General features: G+C 35.5%; 1 non-coding gene across 1 annotated transcript; it reads right to left on the reverse strand.

Annotated features, from left to right (window-relative positions):
- Positions 1-1073: 1073 nt before the first annotated feature.
- Positions 1074-1148, reverse strand: Trnat-ugu (transfer RNA threonine (anticodon UGU)). The gene has a single exon. It is a non-coding gene; the product is annotated as a tRNA-Thr (tRNA).
- Positions 1149-19951: the final 18803 nt, after the last annotated feature.

Here is a 19951-nt window from a genome sequence, read left to right on the forward strand (position 1 = left end):
GCAACTGCTATGGTCGCAGATTCAAATCCTGCCTCGGGCATGGGTGTGTGTGATGTCCTTAGGTTAGTTAGGTTTAAGTAGTTCTAAGTTCTAGGGGACTGATGACCTCAGATGTTAAGTCCCGTAGTGCTCAGAGCCATTTGATACTTCACAGATACTTGATCCTAAGCCCAAAGTGTTTTCTACAGATTCACAGCCTACAGGCTTCTCTTCATGCATTTTCATGTTCTCATTGTTATTCATCATACACAAATGTCACACAACAATATTTAAAATTAGAAAATTAAAGAGAACAGTTGCTCATCTGAGTTCCTGCTGTGCAGTCCGAGAATTTGGTCCAATATCATCAGGTAATGATATCCAAAACAGATGATTTTGCGATCTTCCCACAGCAGGTAATGATTATTTTTTTCGGTCTTTCTGTAAATGGTTACCACAAACAATTCTCTGGCCAAAAGTTGTCGTTGTTTGGATCTTGCATTCACGTTTTTACATAACCTGAAACCATCACTCATTAAACACAGTTCCAATTTCAAACATCGGTCCCAGCTCTACTCCACCACATCTGACGATCTTTAAAACGTTACTACTTAACTTGCGTTGGTCTGTGGTTCATCGATGTTGTTGATGCTATGAATAATGAGAACATCACGAACATTTCAAGCTTGACAAATTATTTATTGACACCAGCTGATCGACAGAACTACAATTTTCAACAATTGCTACCATTGTTAATTTATTACAAAATCTAACTTACAATTAAAAACAATTTCATCTAAACTAACTGCTGTTACATTTGTGCAGGTTATAAAATATAATGTCAAATAGCATAATATTTTTATCATCATCTTGGTTTTGTGTGTTAAAATTGATTCACAATCAGATTTCAACAATTATGTTGATTTTACTTTAATTTCATAATTAGTATATATGAAGACAGTAACTGTTCTCGAAAGAACAGAATACTGTTGATGACCGTGCAGCTTTTCCCTGGAATAAATGATGACTAACTGAAACCCTAAGCTGCCGACAGGTGTTGTTGATATACCTCGATGTGGACAGCAGAAAATGTGTGCCCCGACCGGGACTCGAACCCGGGATCTCCTGCTTACATGGCAGACGCTCTATCCATCTGAGCCACCGAGCACACAGATGAATAGCACGACTACAGGGACTTATCCCTTGCACGCTTCTCGTGAGACTCACATTCCCAACTGTCCACAATTCTACATATGTAATGTACCTTATAGACATTTGCCCATTCACTCATTACTCGCGCGCGCTTTGGTGATTCCCGTAAGAGTTTGGGCAACCTGTGCGCATTCGCAGTCTCGGTCAGGGCACACATTTTCAGCTGTCCACATCGAGGTATATCAACACCACCTGTCAGCAGCTTAGGGTTTCAGTTAGTCATCATTTATTCCAGGGAAAAGCTGCACGGTCATCAACAGTATTCTGTTGTTTCGAGAACAGTTACTGTCTTCATATATATATAGTTAAAGGCTACCCAGCCATTGACCTTCATCTGTGCGAATGCGCACAGGTTGCCCAAACTCTTACGGGAATCGCCAAAGCGTGCGCGAGTAATGAGTGAATGGGCAAATGTCTATAAGGTACATTACATATGTAGAATTGTGGACAGTTGGGAATGTGAGTCTCACGGGAAGCGTGTAAGGGATAAGTCCCTGCAGTCGTGGTATTCATCTGTGTCCTCGGTGGCTCAGATGGATAGAGCGTCTGTCATGTAAGCAGGAGATCCCGGGTTTGAGTCCCGGTCGGGGCACACATTTTCAGCTGTCCACATCGAGGTATATCAACAACACCTGTCGGCAGCTTAGGGTTTCAGTTAGTCATCATTTATTCGTAATTAGTGACTGTATGGATTTTATTGCTAACATTTGTTCGAAGTATACACGTCATGCTGTTTTCTCAAATACCAGAACTTCGTAAATTTGGGTGGTGTAACTAACAAGAAGTAAATATCTGCATAATTTACAAGCATCATCAATTACAATGAATTACATAAAATGAATAACAAATGAGATTACATCACTGGATAATGACTGTTACTTTCATTTGAATCATAATAAGGTTTTTGTGTGAGCGAATTTACAAATTGCAATTATGGACTTAGAGGCGTTAGTTATGTATGCTAACATTCTCACAGCCTCTTAATATTTGTTGCTCAACATTTATTAAGTGAATTTCACGATCTGATATTTAATTTGGTGTATGTACATACTTTTGTTAATGACAATCTATTAGCAATCACGAGAATGTACGTCATTCAAGAATATTCTATATGTATTTACAAAGGTGAATAGGTTATTGGGCAAACTCAACTGAATGAGGCCTATAAAAATACACATTAAAGGCCCTAGGAAGCAAAGAATCGTACGATAAATACATGCATATAAAAAAAGGTGGTATCAGACAGTTCATAATGACCTTGGGGGAGGCTGTTGCGTAATATGGTGCAATATATGAATAGATATCATCTTTCAGATGTAGAAATGTGCCTACCAACTTTAATTTATCTCACACAACTCCTTCTTGGTGTTGAGATTTTTTTCCTTGTGTGTGTGTGTGTGTGTGTGTGTGTGTGTGTGTGTGTGTGTGTGTGTGAGAGAGAGAGATTCTGAAGTTATTTATATCTATATATGTCACTGTTAACCGTTTTACACTATTTGCCAATAAATGCACCATAATGGCACCTGGAATTTATTTAAAATAGATTAGATGGCACATTTTACTTATATCCTCAGGTTCAGACTTTTTGCCTGTACACTCAAATCCAACAGTGGTAGAAGAACTGCTTCAAGGGATTACATCAATGAGGACACAGCACAGAACAGGTAGGGAGGATGTCTAAATGCCAATTCATTAAGTTTATTCAGGAAAGGGTTAACTTAACTTTGTGGTCTTGACTGAGAAGGAACAATCTGTTGTAATGTATGTCATCTGTAACAATTTCTATGGATTAGTGGCTAGACTGTGAAACTTGTATGGAGGTTTAGTATCACAGGGGATCTTGTAATGTGGTAAAAAGCATTATAATAAATAAGAGTCACATTTGATACATGAAAAAACTACAGCAAAATTACTTTTAAATTTGTAGTAGACAAAGAAATTTGGAAATGAAAAATAGCATTTGCTTGTAAGAACTGTAAAAATACTTATGCTAAAAGAAAAGGTCACACACAAGAGGATTTTAAAACTTTTGATATATGTAAAGAAGCAAAAAGTGTAAATGTACTTTCTGAGAAAGATGGAATCAAAAGCACGGATTTGTTTCAGTGGAACTAGACAATGAATATTTAGTATTTCCTGATAGTGATGTGGAGAAGTAGATTAGCATGCAAATGAATATGGTTCTGAAGAAGAGGTAAATGGGTTTAATAATTCTAAACAGTGTGAAGTTTGTGGAACATTTAATCAGATTCAGGATCAGTGTCATAGTTGTATCTTCTGTAAGAAAAGCAGAATGAGATATTTTAATAAACAATTAAAAATGGTTTCTGATGATCATATGAAGAAAATTAGAACTTTGTTTTCAATTTTAAGCATAAACACACTGCTGAAGAGTTTATTCAATATAACTTTTTGTATTTAAAATAGCAGATTTTCTAAAGATTAATCATATTATTCCTTTTAAGAATCAAAGAGGTGTATCAAAATGAAAAATATGGTTTTAGATAAGAAACCTGTGGAATATTAACAAAAACAAAGTAATGTGAATAAAATTTGTTTAACAACTTAATTTAGCAAACCTAGTTATTGTATCAAGGGAATGAAATAAGTCTTTATATACAGAAAATGAATTTAGTAAAATTATTTTAAATAACATATGTAAATAGTCAAAGGTATGCATTCATATAAACTTTAAAGCTAAAGATGATGTAGCCTGATGAAGGAGATAAAGAAATGTATGAAAATTTAAAGGTAGCCTTTTAAGTGGTAATGCAAAAATCATTCATATTTCTTAGTAGAGTGCCCTACATTCACTAAATCTATCTTGTGAGAAAACCCTTATCTGGTCATTTGAAAAGATGTGTAAGTATAGATTTTTTTGTCTTCAGTTATAAATATGGATCCTAGATATTGGAAAGTGAAATAAACTGTTTACTAAGGATTAGTACAATTAAAGATAAACAACTTGAGGATTTAAAGAAATCAACTACAGATTAATATTATTCAAGAGGAAAGTGAAATCCTTACACATTCAAATCATATTAAGAAGGAAAGAAATGCAGAAGCTGGAATAATAAAACAATATGATATTCTACCAGCTGAAATGGGGTTCAAACTGCTCTGAGCACTATGGGACTTAACATCTATGGTCATGAGTCACCTAGAACTTAGAAATACTTAAACCTAACTAACCTAAGGACATCACACAACACCCAGTCATCACGAGGCAGAGAAAATCCCTGACCCCGCTGGGAATTGAACCCGGGAACCCGGGCGCGTGAAGCGAGAATGCTACCGCACGACTACGAGCTGCGGACTACCAACTGAAAATGTTAACTTGAGAAACACTTTTATTTTATGATTATTTGACAAAGATCATCAGCCTGATTACTATGTGATTGGACGTCAAAGAAAAAACTCTTCAACCATAATTATGGTTACTTAAAGATGGATATCCTAGTAATCAAAATATAATAAGAATTAAATACCATACAAATTCAATTAACTAATAAAAAAAAAGATACTGAAGAGAAATTTGACTTTTTTATAGAAGTTATTTTCATTTACATAATGAACATCATGAACAACTCAGAAAATATTAAGAGTTCTTTTATATAAATATATTATTCTTAAGAAATTAATAATATTTGTATATCTACATCAGCTTTTAAAAACCAAATTTTTAAAAATTAAATCATCATTTTATATAGTTACCTTATCTTTTACAAAATTATGTTATATTAATTTGACCCACAGTTATGAGAATTATAAAATTCTGTTAATTTTACTTATACTTTACTAACTATCTTTTTTATAATATGTTCAGGTCAGTATACATCTGTTTTCTGTAGTTCATATTCACAGACACTGCCCTTGATTTCACTTCCAGTTTTCACTTTCAGTTTTATTATGATATAAAATTAGATCATAAATTTCAACCATTTCTGTTGAACAATAAGCTGCGTGTTCCTTTTCGGAAATCCGCTTCATGTTACTAATTTTTACTTTATCACCGTTAATCTTTCACTGTTCATTAGATACATTTTTAACCAAATTTAAATTAAATTTATTTTCATCCTTAGCTTTCACGTTTATTGTTACATGTTGTACTCATCACCCTATTTTGAAGCTAAATCTACCCACCTGCAACTACCCTAATGTGTAAATTTCATCCACATTACCTGTTTGAATGTTGTGTCAAATCACTCTGTAACATATGCTTTCAGCTCTATAAAGGTCTGCCTGCGTAGCTGAGTGGCCAGCATGGGTGAATGCCATTCCTGCCCAGGTTGGATATCTTCTATGCTCAGGGACTGAATATTGTTTTGTCCTCATCATCATTTAATCATCATCAACACGTAGGTCACCAAAGTGATGCCAAATAGAAATAAAGACTTGAAATCAGCAATGGTCATCTCAATTATGATTTGAAGGGCTCAGTCTTGTATATCAATGAAAACTGAAATTTGATTAACAGACTATGATCACTCCGAGTTGTGTTATCCATTTACCAATGTGCCATCAACCGACAATATGTGCCTGCCAAGTTGCTCGGGCACAATCCGCTACAACTCCGGTAAGGGCGTACAGTTCTCCAGCAAACTGGTGAGCTACGAATTTTGAAATTTTCAACTTCTTTAAAAAATACTTGCAGTGTGTATTAGCGACAAAAATTTTGACGAGGTCTTTGTTTTGGTGCACTTTATCTGAATAAAAAGAAATTTGTACATGTTTCGACATGTTGTATTAGAGCAGTCCCTTGTGAGATAATTTAACAGTTGAAGGAGTAAGTTCTAAAGGTAGTGATAGGTTAGTGAATCTGTTAACAGAAAATCCAAAAATTTGACTGATATGGATTATAAATGTTATAGATTTAATAAAACAGATTACTGAATATTAAATCAAAAAAGTCATTCACTTAAATCAGATAAATCAAAGAAAGATGAATCAAGTAGAAATATGAGAAGATTTGAGTCATCAGATGATTTATTAGTGTGTACACTACAGGATCTAATGAAATCAAATAGGAGTGAAAAGAACACTTTTATGAATCATTTAAAGGAGAAAAAAAAGGAGAAAAATTAATTTAAAAATATACTGAGTAACCAGTCGAATATGTCTTGATTAATCATAAGCAGTTAATAGATACTGCATGTCTGCTTCCATAGCTGAATACCATGCAGAGGACCCAGATTTAATTCCCAATACTGCCACGGATTTTTCCACCATGGGAGGAATGGTATGGGGTGCACTCAGCCTCATGAGACCAACTGAAGATCTACTTCACTGATTAGTAGTGTTTCCAACATCAAGAAACCCAACAATGACGGAGAGTGCTATGCTGGCCACATGCCCCTCCACACTACACCCAATGCATCCATTGGCAGAGGATGACATGGCAGTCAGTTGGGCCTGGTAGGCCCATCTAGGGCCAGAACACAGGTCTTTAATAGATAGAGGTAGCTTTGAATGAGACTGAATGTATCATTACAGGATGTCTTCACCCTATTCCTATAAACAGATCCTTCAGCATTGTAATATTTCTGGCTTGGCAACCATCATATTCAGGTACAAGAAGCTCTTTTCAGAGCAGTTGAGAAGTCAGCAGCGACAAGATAATGTAATGTGGTGTGAGGTACCGATGACATACGGTTTGCTTAGTACAGGTATCATGAGAAAGACTGCCTAAATTTTAGTCCTACTCCACAATTGGCTGCTGCGTTCAGTAGTTTTGCACCAAATGATAATCTTCTGTTATTAATATTAAGCCCGGTCCACACTCAATGATCTGTCTGCGTAGACATCGGCGCAGATGTCTGTAGATGCAAAAGATCCTGCAAATGTGGTGTGTTCACACAACACAAACACCAATCTAGTACTCGCCCGCCATCTGTCGGTGTAGAAAAGAAATCAGTGGCGAGCGACCACGCTCCCTGTAAACGTCAAAAATGTAATTCAGTTATTCTGAAATATAGAAATGGAGGAAGTTCTGTTGTGGTCTGTGTTCACAACTTGTGTTGCAAAAAACATTCAGACCAACCGCAGGAAACAGAGAAAGCGGTCAAAATGGTGTAGACGGTGGCTGCTAAAGCGAAAGCAGTTTTCTCACGTAAATTTACTGCGAGATTTGCAGGGCAAACCATAAGAAAGCCAAGCAGATCAAAATACTACAACGTTGGCTGGTATACTTGATCTACTCCTACATCAGATCTTCTAGATTTCTGAACTTTGGATAACTCTTTTCGGTAAACAGTTCACAAGGAATTTTTTTTTTTTTTTTTTTTTTTTTTTTTATTACTGTTTCTCTGTTTGCCGAGGCGTCAACTGCCCGCAATTTTTCAATTAGAGCATTGTATGGAGCTGTCTTTTTGTCTCGGTCACTATATTCTTTACTTTAATCTTCCACAAACATGGGTGGTTTCTATATATTTCAATGAATTCACTAACAATCTCTCGAGAACACTGACGAGTTATCAGCCATTTTAATGCGCTGTGTGCACAAATTCAAATACTAGACTGAGCAAACAGCTGTTTCGCACCAGATTTGAGGCGATCTCCTGTCCACACGCTCCAACTTGTCTGCGCAGATGTGGTTTGAACCCACAGATTTGAGAGGTTTTGCTCAAACCTCCAACTCCAACTTCCAGGTTTGCACACACCTCAGGTTGGTGCAAATCTTCTGTCCACAAGCAACGACCTGTCCGCGCAGATGTCATGTGCGCAGACATTTGCACAGACAGATCGTTGCATGTGGACGGGCCTTTAGACAAACTACACGCCACATTTACTTGCATTTAATATATAAAGCATCTCTCAATATTGTGCTATCATTCCATTATTTCACAAGTATTAATAATGAGCAGAATAATTAACAACTGTTACATGAAAAGGCAGATGAAGCACTTTGGTGATCTTTGGATCACAACTAAATTGGATGGCGGGTGAAGGGGTTTGGCTGTAAGATCAGAGCTGGTTCAGCTGTATCAGAGGATAGACATGTTTTCTGCTGTGGTATCAGTTAAGACTTAATTTGCAATACCTATAGTTTGTAAATCTGAGACCTGTAATTACAGAAATATGCAGGTCATTAATTTGTTGAAGAATTGAAATTATTTGATACTCCAAAGTGGAATGTAACTGTGCAGTTCCTCGTGTCCTGCTAATATAAAGCTAGTGGCATCCCTTATAAACAAACTAGTTTGAAATTCAATTATTCACATAATATCAGTTCCTTGCTAAGAGTTTCTTACAGCCTCAAGATAACAGATTCATGGCCTGTGTGCTGTTTACTGTGCACAGGACAACAGCTATAGGAAACTGCAGGTTTGTGAACATTAATTAGAACTTATGCATTCCACTCAGGGTAGTCTAAGAAATAGGCACCTTGCGTGTACTGCAATCTTAGTGCAAATGACATCAGTGATATGTCATCTGTGGTAACACAGAGAAGGTATGAGGGAGAGAGATTTTCGAGAGGAAACCCACATCCCCCCCCCCTCCCCCGACGAAGCAACCGTTGGCTGCGAAAGCCTGAACCCCGCGTGCATGTTTGTGCCCGTCCGCGCGTCCACCGACCCGCCAGCGTCCCCGCTGGACAAGCCCGCCCGCGCGGCCAATGGTTGCTTCGTCGGGGGGGGGGGGGGGGGGGGCGTTTGGGTTTTTGGGGGGGGCGGTCGTTCCGGTCCCGGGGGCGGGGCGACTTGCCTTGGAAGGGGGGGGGGGGGGGGGGGAGGGACGGGTGTATGCCCACACACACGCGCGTGTCTGTCTGCGCGTGCACGGACACAGCAGACATTGCTTGTGTCTGTGTATGTGCGGATGGGTGTGTGTGTGTGTGTGTGTGTGTGTGTGTGTGTGTGTGGGCGGGCGCGCGCGCACGCGAGTATATATACCTGTCCTTCTTTCCCCCTAAGGTAAGTCTTTCCACTCCCAGGATTGGAATGACTCCTAACCCTCTCCCTTAAAACCCACATCCTTTCGTCTTTCCCTCTCCTTCCCTCTTTCCTGATGAAGCAACCGTTGGTTGCGAAAGCTTGAATTTTGTGTGTATGTTTGTGTGTCTATCGACCTGCCAGCACTGTCATTTGGTAAGTCACATCATCTTTGTTTTTATATATATATATATATATATATATATATATATATATATATATATATATATATATATATATATATATATATATATATATATATCACCCTCTCTCTCACTCTCCCTTTTTCAGCTTGCCATAAGCTTATGGATACAGCTCCACCAGAATTAAGATGAAAACAATTGCAGAGGATGAAAAATAAAAGCTAGAGACAGATCTCAGATACCGTATGTCTGGACATATTCCTCAGCCAGTGAAACTGAAATCAAGATAGCCGTCGATACAATTAACCAATGTAACCCCATTATCACCTAATAAACAAGGAGTAGAACTGTGGCAGAACTCATCTCTAATAGGCCTATGGATCAACCAAAAGGAGAAATGTTCTGGGGCTTTCTAACTCCCTTACACAACTTTTACAGTCCTGAATCACCTATGGAAGGGCATATCCCACTGTAAAGAAAATTTGAAGAAATGGGACTACATTAGTATTGATGAACTCTGTGAATGTGGTGAATTACATGGACCACTCCAATTCAAAATCTACAAAAAGTTACAAGGAATGTACAGCAAATAACAAGGCCGTTTAGGCTGCTATTTTCTGAACTAACATTAGAATCAAAAAACCTTGGTGGACACCATTTTCATACCCAAATAATACATTGTATATAGTATTTTTTTACTATATTTTTAATGTGTTGACTCAGGAAAGTTAACTATGTGGGTTTTGATACTTTAAATTATAATATTGTTATTTCTATTGTATTATATCTTGGACGAGAATAATGAAAGAGACAGATTAATAGTTATTCATGAATAAGAATTTGCTGGTATTACACATGATCATGATAAAAATGGAGAATGCCCAAAATGTTAACAAACACATTTAAAAGTTCTATAATTAGTAATTTTAGAGTTATTCCATATTTAACATGATTTTTAAGTAAGTTACCCAAACATTCTGGAAATCAGAGACATATGGTACAGTACCATGAGAAATGCAGCTGCCAAGTTAAATATTGTGGTCCAGGAACTTGATTAGAAGAGAGATTAGTTAGGGTTGATAAAGGAATTAATCAATCAAATGAAGCTTGTAAGAACGTGCTTTCGCTTATCATAAAGATATCGAACATGGGAATTTAGTAGATAAAGAGCAATATCTAGCTCCCAAACAATGAATGTGTAGTTCAGATGCTTCAGTTGATGAAGAGGTAGCTACAACAGCTGTGAGAGAAACTGAAACTCCCTGGCAGATAGGAGGTGAAGTCTGGTTGAAGCAAAGCTGTGAGGATGGGTTGTGAGTTGTGCTTGGATAGCTCTGTCAGTAGAGCACTTGCACACAAAAGATAAAGTCTCAAGTTTGAGTTTCAGCCCGGCACACAGTTTTGAACTGCCAGGAAGTTTCATATTCTCCCTCTCCACTACAAAGTGAAAATTTCATTGTGAGAAATTTACAGTAAAAGAAATTTAGGAAAAGGTGTTTGTATAGATGATAATGGTCCAGTATTTTATATATTTCCAAATGAAATAATTTTCAATCGATTATAATATTACACTACGAGATGTAAACTAAAACAAAGTCTGCATAGGCAAAACTACCAAAAAATTAATTAAAAAAAATCTAACTTTCTTGATAAATATTTAACAGACACTCAGATAAAATCTAAAGAAAGTAAAATTAAATTAGATGGTAATTTGCTTTTGACCCTCTCCATTCCAGTTATTAAAAATATTGTTAAATATCTTGCAGAAACAAAATTAGGCTATGAATTAAATGAGCTTGAAAGAGGATGTCTTTCTTCGGTTTTTGCAGCATTAGGATCTTCAGCTGGAGTTGCTGTTACATATGTCATTCATAAGAAACAGAAAAATGAGCTGACTTATCTGAATACAAGAGACAATTTGGAACATATATTGAAGAGTTAAAAAACCTTGAAATAAGTACTGTAATTAGAAATTATACACAACACCTACGCAACTTTAATGTAGAGAAGTTAGAAAATAGTTTATAAATTTGCTCTTTAGGAATTTATGATTTTGAAATTCTGGTAGAAACACCCACAGTTGAATTTGGCTCAGTATATTTTGAAACTTTAGATCGTATTGGTACATACTGGATTCATAATTATAAAAAAAAGTAGTAATAAACTTGTGTTTGATACCTGTGTTGGATATATTACAAAAGCTTTAGTTTAATATTTAGAATCAGATGAGTTATATTATAACTGAGAGAAGTTTCAAAATTTTGATAAATACACATGTGGCATTTGTGATTATTCATTTAATGTTGTTTCCTGCTGGTTACAAGTCTGATAAGCATTTAAACCTAATAATCGGATGTATCTGTAAATAAACAGTTGGAAATTGATGATAAATGTTATCTGAATTATATAATCTGAAAGATGTAGAAAAGTAATTTTTTTTTAGAAACTAAAGAATTTTATTGATTTTCTAAGTAGAAAATTAATTCTTGTTAATGATCCAGTTGATGATACGAATATAGTTAATAAGATAATTTAGATTCTGTACTTGAAGGAGGTAATAGTCAAAACAGAATTCTGCTAAACACATTTAATAAATATTATTATAAAAAAGAGCTTGAGGAAGCTGTACTATAGCAGATGTAATGACATATATTACACAGATAGATAGCTTTCAGAAAAGAAAAATATGATAACCATGCCCTAAAATTCAGATACAAGGGATGAAAAGTTGGTGCATATTTCAGATTATAACTTCAAGCTATGATGAATAACAGTACTCGGTAAAAAAATTTAATAGTAATCTGCCAATGCAGGATTTTATAGGTTTTATAAGAATATGGAGCAACTTAATTTTAAGCAATTGAGACAGTCAATCAATAACAATTCATAAAGGAAATTTTCACACTGTAAGGTTTAAGCAACTGGTGCAAACAATGACTATAGTTGCAATAATTCAACTTCTCAAAAGTAAAAATTCTGTGTAAATGCAAGTATAATAAATTTGTGAAGAAAATGTGTAGAAGATGGTTAAGGAGCTGTAAATATTCATGACAAAATTATGAATCAATCAAATAAACAAAAGAGAAATTTTAATAGATGAAATTTTGTTTCACGTAAAATATATGATTTATGGCAAGCAAATTTAGTATAAATGGATTCTGGAAGCTTGAAAGGAATTTCAACTCTAAATAAAGAATATTAATGCCAATTAACTGTAATTAATGTATTTCCAAAGTTGGCATAGAGTATTCGGTTAAAATTAAAACACACAAAATGTAGCTGAAGCTTTTAAAATAATATTCAACGTTAAAGTAATTCTTCCTAAACATCTGGAAACAAATAATAGAATGGAATTCTATAATAAAGATTTTAAAAATCTAATGCAACAATTAGATTAATCATTGCTTTCAATTAGAGAGATGGTAAAATCTGCAAGCGACATTCAGCTAAGAGTCTTCCTTGAGGGAGTACAGCCGCATTTTTTTTATTTATTTATTTATTCTTTGCCCATGGACTCCAGCTGAAAATCCAGCTGAGAGTATTGGGTGTGTCATACAATAGCCTATTAACATCAAACTTGATTTCAATATATATATATATATATATAAATGAAACAAATGATTAAACAGAAATAGTCCATAATCATACAAAGGTTTTACATGTTTCATATTATACGTACACACAAATCACAAAAACATACAGAAGTGATAATTTTTACAGGTACATTTCAGTAATGATATATTTAAACACCATCTTAGTATTCACTCAAACTGTATATACATTTCTCAGTGAGATATAGTTTCAAATGATTTTTAAAACATTTTAGATCTGTTTCTTTTTTAATGATTTTGGGGAGTTTATTAAAAAACCTTTTGCCTGCTTCTTCTGGGGCAGTCATAGACAGTTTTAGATTTCTGTTTATCATGTAGTAATTTTCGTTTCCTCTTGTACCGTGTTTGTGTACATCTTTATTTAGGAGGTGTTTATCACTTGACCTTACCACCATTATGCTTTGGTATATATACAGTGAATATACTGTCATAATATTATAGTGTACAAAAGCTTGCCTACAGCTCTGCCCTTTTCTGAATTGTGAATATTCTTTTTAGGTAGCCAGCTTGTGCATTTCCCCATATATGAACTGAATAAGACAAATGTGGGAAGACAAGTCCATAATACATTGATCTGAGGACTTTATCATCCACAGTCTTAGCTGTTTTATGCATGATGAAGATCTGTTTGTTTATCTTTTTACACAGTGCATCTATGTGCTCCCCCCATGCCAAATGTTTGTCTATTATAGTTCCTAGAAAATTTGTGCTGGTTACTTCTTTAATAGTCTTTCCATTTATATTATAATTTTCACTATGCTTGGTCTGAAATACTACATTCATTGTTTTAGACTGATTCATAAACAGGTTGTTTTGTGTTAAATATTTATTTGCATTTTCAATAGTCAGGAGTGCTTTCTTCTCAAGCCCCTCCTTTGTGTCAGCTGTGCAAATGATTGCTGTGTCATCAGCATACATTATAAGTTTCTGATTTATATAGCTAGGGAAGTCATTTACGTAGAGTATAAATAGTATTGGCCCAAGCACAGACCCTTGCGGCACACCGTGTTTAACTGTTTGTAATTCTGATCTCTAGTTTGTTATATTTCCCCCACTAGAATGTCTGATTTCTGTGCATTGTTTCCTATTTGTAATGTATGATTTAAGTATGTCATAGCATTTTCCTCTAATTCCATACTGATATAATTTCATCATTAATTTTGAGTGGTTCACACAATCAAATGCCTTAGATAGGTCCATAAAAATCCCACATGTCTTTTGTTGCCTGTCAAGTAAATTAAGAATGTGCTCAATTATATCTGTTGATGCTGTTTTTGTTGACTTCCCTTCTCTGAAACCATGTTGTGATGAATGCAGTATACTGTACTTTGTTATAAAACTTACAATTCTATTCTTTATTATCATTTCATAGATTTTAGCAAATGTTGAGATCAACGATATTGGCCTGTAATTTCCTAATTCATCCCTGTTCCCTTTCTTAAATATTGGCTTCACTTTACTTACTTTCAGTGAATCTGGAAATATACCTTCTTCTATCGCAGCATTCAGCATATGTGTCAATGGTTTTAATATACATTCTCTGCATTCCTTTATGAGATGTGATGTAATACCATCCAAGCCAGAAGAGTGTTTAATTTTAAGTTGTTTTATTAGGTTTGACACTTCTGCATCTGTTGTAGGTATGAAAACCATAGTATGATTTGTATGTGGGGGGTTGAACAATTTACTTACTGCATTTGTTTTATTTTGACTTATTAATTCGTCTGCTACAGTAATATAATATCTGTTAAAAGTATTGGCTACTTCTAGAGGGTTTGCGTTGCTTTTCCCACTCATCAGTGGGCAGATGTCCTCTGCTCGATTTGTTACTTTTCCTCTCTCTCCATTAATGAACGACCATAAACCTTTTGAGTAGTTCTTTCCCTTATCTATAGACATCCTGATGAATTATGCTTTAGTTTCTCTGATAAAACTACAGTACTCTTTCTTTTTTATTTTATACAGTGTGTTGTAGGCCTCATTATTTTTTTGTTTGGAGAGGTCATAATACACTCTCAGATTATTTCTGGCATGGATTACTTCTCCAGTCACCCAGCTTTTCTTTTTTTGTTGCTGTTTGACAAGCCTTTTACTAACAGGACATGTAACATCATAATAATAATTGAATAAAGAATAAAACTGGTTCCATTTGGTGTTTGCATCTTTAGCTGCATATATTGTTTCCCAGTTTTCTGCCTCTAACATCTTTTTTAGCAGATTTATGTTATGTGGGTAGTTCTGTCTTCTCATCTCCCATATCTTCTGCACTGAATCACTAGTCTTTATATTTATGTCTATCATGATTGCAAAATGGTCTGCTAATGTGGAGTTTATTACCTGTATGTCACAATAGCATGTAGGAATATTTGTTATTACATGATCAATAATAGTTTCACTATGCTTTGTTACTCTGGTTGGTTTATCTGTTTTTATTTTTAGATTGTATATGCACAATAAGTCCAGTAGGGTCTTAGTATTGTCTGTATTTTTACTCGTGTCTATGTTCAGATCTCCTATAATGATCAAATAAGCATATGTTTTTGAGAGGTGTTGGATTATATCTTCCAGCTGTTCAAAGAAGGTTTTAATTATACCATTTGGTGATCGATACAAACCTAATACACAACATAAATTCCCAGCAATTTTAGTTTCCAGTGCTGTAGCTTCAAAGCTCAATTCTATAGCATATATTTATATTTATGGCTTTAGTTGATTTATAGTTAGAAAAAATGGCAACCCCACCACCTTTATAGGAAGTTCTGCAAAAACTGGCTACTTTCACATAATTCTTCAAGTTGTAAATTCCTATGTGATTTTCTTTTAGCCCATGTTCTGTAAATACTAGAATGTTTGGCCTATACTCCTGTAATATTACCTCTAGTTCCTCTGTTTTATTGTTTATGTATTGAACATTTTGGTGAAGTATTCTAACAGTTGGCTTTAAATGTAATAGTTCCCCTTCCTGTAATATACTAAGCACTTCACTTGCTCCCTTTGCTTCTGGGACTATGCAGTGATTTTTTTCAGTTTGTGTCATTAAACCTGGATCGTATCTTTGTCCGGTGTTTATATTCCTCTCACTATTGTCACACTGGTATTTAAGATGGACAGTTTTACTTACATCTTTTTCCATGTTCTCTTTCTGCTTACTCGGTACCATAAAAAATCCTCACTTAGTGTAGCAGGTCTCCTAGTTCTCAGGCATCTGTCTTGATTGGAAGCTGCTTCTGCTGTTGATCTCCCAGGCCTCAGGCACCTCTTGTGTGTGGTTGCTGTTGCTGGTGGCTCCTGTGCTCCCCGACTTGGTGACTGCCCTTCTTTGTTAGCTACTGCGGCTAATGACCTTTGTATGTTTTCCTCACATGCATTTTCATTGCCTTGAGGTAGTATTATGGTGTCTGCTGTTCTGGATGCTGTTGCTGATGACGACAGCTCTGCTGATGATTGTGGTGATTCTGCTGCTATTGGTTTATCTGACACTGCTGCTGAGAATATCTGAGCCTTTGCTGCTGCTACTGGTGTTTGTTGTAGCTCTACTGCAGATAATGATGGTTCCACTGTCACAGACAACTCTTGTTTTGGCGGAATTGGGATTGGAGACACTTCCATTACAGATGACTCATTAATAAATTTAAGTATTTCGGCACTAATAATCTTTTTCCCTTTTACGTTCATGTGGAGACCATGTCTTGTGAAGTGCTCTCTTTGAACACTGTTTATCTCTACGAAAGTCGTATTCTGGAAACCCCTACATATTTTCTCAAATAGCCTGTTTGCTGTAACAATCTCGATGTTTACGCACGAGTTTTCCATCAGATCCTGCCTCCTGGGGATACTAACAATGTAGAAATGCACTCGAGGCATCCTTTTGATTGTTTCCTTTAGGATTCTCTTTGCACGCCAAGTTTCATTACAGTAAACATCATTTGCGCCTCCTATTATGATGCAGCTGTTACCCATCGTTAATATGTTGTGACTGTTTTTCAGAATTTCGCGTAATGGCGCGCCTGGTTTGATGATGCCTGTTACATTAAGGTCTGGGTGATTTCTTCTCATAATTTCCGTAACTCCTCTCCCATGACTATCTGCAAAAATATATGTCTGTTGCTTGTATCCTTGCATATGCATAACGTGGTTGTTTACTTTTTTTTCCTTACGAATATTTACCTTGTGTTTTTCTCCGTTTAATCCACTTGTATATTTTTGTGTGGATAGTTTGTTCATATTTTTATCCATAGATGCACTATTAACACTTTCTTTTCTTGCGTTTAATTCACTTGTGTCTTTTAGAGTGATCAGTTCGTTCATATTTCTAGTTACAGTCGTACTGTTTACACTTAGTACATTTGGTTGTGCATACCTACGAATTTTATGGCTAGCATTAATGAGATCTTGTTGCCTTGACGATTCAGACAGTTCCCGTATGGTTAGTACCAAATTTTCCATTGTTTTTATATATTTTTTTATAATGTCAAGTTCTTTTTGAAGTTCGTCATGCACGCTGTCTTCTATTCCCGCGTAGCACTTTTCACTCGCGATCTCGCGGCCGTTACACTCTATGTCACATTTACACTGTATTTGTAAATCTTCTTGAGCATAACAGCGTGAATGGCACCATTTACGTTTAAACACGCATATTCTAACTCCATTTAGCACTGTTTCGTCACAAACAATACACTTGATTGAAATTAAGTCCTCAAAAACTGCAGAGCGGTTTAAAGTTACGTGTACACTTGCCGCCATATTAATTCAAAAAAATTGTTAAGCAGATTAAAAAAATTGTACAGCATAGGAAGTCACAAAACAACGAACAATGAAGTTTACTTCAAGTAAAAGTGTACCAGTAGAGGAGATCCATTAATTTGTAGCTGATATAAAGACAAAACTTGCTGTTCTTCCCACAACTGCTGGGACTAAGACTAATAATCAGGTTTTGTGAAATAACTGCTCTTTATCATTTTGTGGCGAAAAAAGACCGAGTCTGTTACGCAATCGATTAATGCTATGAAACATTGGTATTCAACAACGATGGTCATAAGTGTGATAGATTCCTGCTTTTCTCAAGGTATATTAGGCCAAAAAAGGGGTTTTATACTAGCAAAAACCTTTTAATCAACCTAAAGTGTGAAAAAACATAAAATAAAATTTTTAACATTTCTTTTAAAACATTTTCTAATCAGTTACAGAAATTAATTCATTGCTTTTGTGGGACTCTTGGCCTGGGCATAATGATAACTCTGTCTTTCAGGACGACCAAAAGATTGTTGATATAATTCAGATTCCACAAGGACAACCAGTGTGACTCTCGGTATAGAATTTTTTCGACAGTGGAAAGCATTTTTAAGGAATCTGTCAGACAATATAATTTCAGGTAGCTCCATTTCATCAGGAAAACAGTATTCTCAAGTTTCAGTTATTTGTGCATTAGCAGTTTCCATCAGGATGTTTTACGAATTGTTTAAGTATGTGTGATATGCAGCACAACACGCATAGCATCGGCCAGGACCATTTATTACTCCTCCGCAATTCTGTCTAGATAAAACTATAGTGGCCAGCACGAAAATAAGGCTTCAAGTTCATCTCCCCGTCTTACAGCATTGACAGTTTTTTTATAGTGATAATTTCAAATGTTCGTTATAATTTAAAATACTTGGCCAACTCTATTTTTAGTCTAGGATATGATGGAGTACTTTCCAAAAGAAAATTCTCACTAGCTGCAAAGAAAAAATGAAAAATACGTTACAAGAAATTTTTGAGGAAAATAATTATTTACTTCAACCTGTGGTAGTAACAGAATCACTAATGTAATTGGACTGAAAAATATATGAACAACCTCAAAGTTTACGGATACATATGCTGCAGCTTTTATTTCGGAAACATAAAAGTATTCTGAGATTAAAAATAAAATATTATAAGAGGTGTGAAACTGTGCTGACTGCGTATCGAAAAATGTAGTCGCTGATGAATTTTCGTTCTGTAGGATTGCGAAGAAACTTCCCGCAAGAAAGTTGTTAAAAAAACTACAAAATTATTTTTGGTAACATTTCAGACAACATTATTGTATCGTATCATGTACAGAGGCAAATTACTTCCGCGATATTCCGTGTGCAGCACCTCGCGACTCGTCGTATGCCGTCGCCAAGAGTTTTGTTCGAATATCTCGCTTTAATATGATCAAGAATATTCCCTGCTTCCCAAAAATATTTTACTGGCTGCTAATACATATCCTTCATCATTGCATCCATTACTCAAAATGCCGATATACGCTACACAAAAATATTTATAGTTATTTTGAAGCCAATCTTTTCACTGAAGTCGAGCAAAATATTTGTTCAAAAGGTTTTGTGAAACCCAAGTTTTATCTAAATTTGCTGTAAGCAATTCTCAGCACGCAAGACGTGCTTGGTACACAAAAACCTCATTCTTACTACTACAATATCCCCATGTTGTGTTACAAATTTCGTCCATCATTACAGTTTCTGAATGAAATCCAATTGGTGGAGAAGTCAGTACATTGAAGTGACTGGCCAGAATAATCAATTTTATCACGGACATCACCCTGTATTTCTCTAGCCATCGAATACTATCCTCTGTCATACTAAAGTAATACAATCCTATGTTCTAGCTTTTTGTAAAAGTCGTCAAATATCAGATTTCTATACTCTTTTCGGAGAATCAGAATAGGTGCTGGGACTGTTCTGATGTTGCTGCACTGTTTATGTATACAGTCGATACAGAAGCACCAGAACTTTTAGTCATTTTATGAACTGCTTTACCCTTACTACGAAACAGCCAGTCTATCAAAAAAGGAGTTAAATTTCGAATGTACAAGTAAACCGAATGTAGTAAGATTATGTTCGAATGTAAAGACAATCGATACAGGTTTTGAGGAAAAACTGTTGTTAATTAATGCAGAATTGACAATCTTATTTTAATTGACAGTTACTGTCGAGTAAACTAATCGCCACCACTTGTGATATATTTATCAGACTTCTACTGTAAGGGAAAAACATTCGCAGTATGTCCTCTGTAACTGTAATGAATAGGCAAACATTTAAATCAAGTCAGCTTTTTA

The sequence above is a fragment of the Schistocerca serialis genome, chromosome 3 (genome assembly GCF_023864345.2).
Source record: "Schistocerca serialis cubense isolate TAMUIC-IGC-003099 chromosome 3, iqSchSeri2.2, whole genome shotgun sequence".
In the NCBI taxonomy this organism is placed as follows: domain Eukaryota; kingdom Metazoa; phylum Arthropoda; class Insecta; order Orthoptera; family Acrididae; genus Schistocerca; species Schistocerca serialis.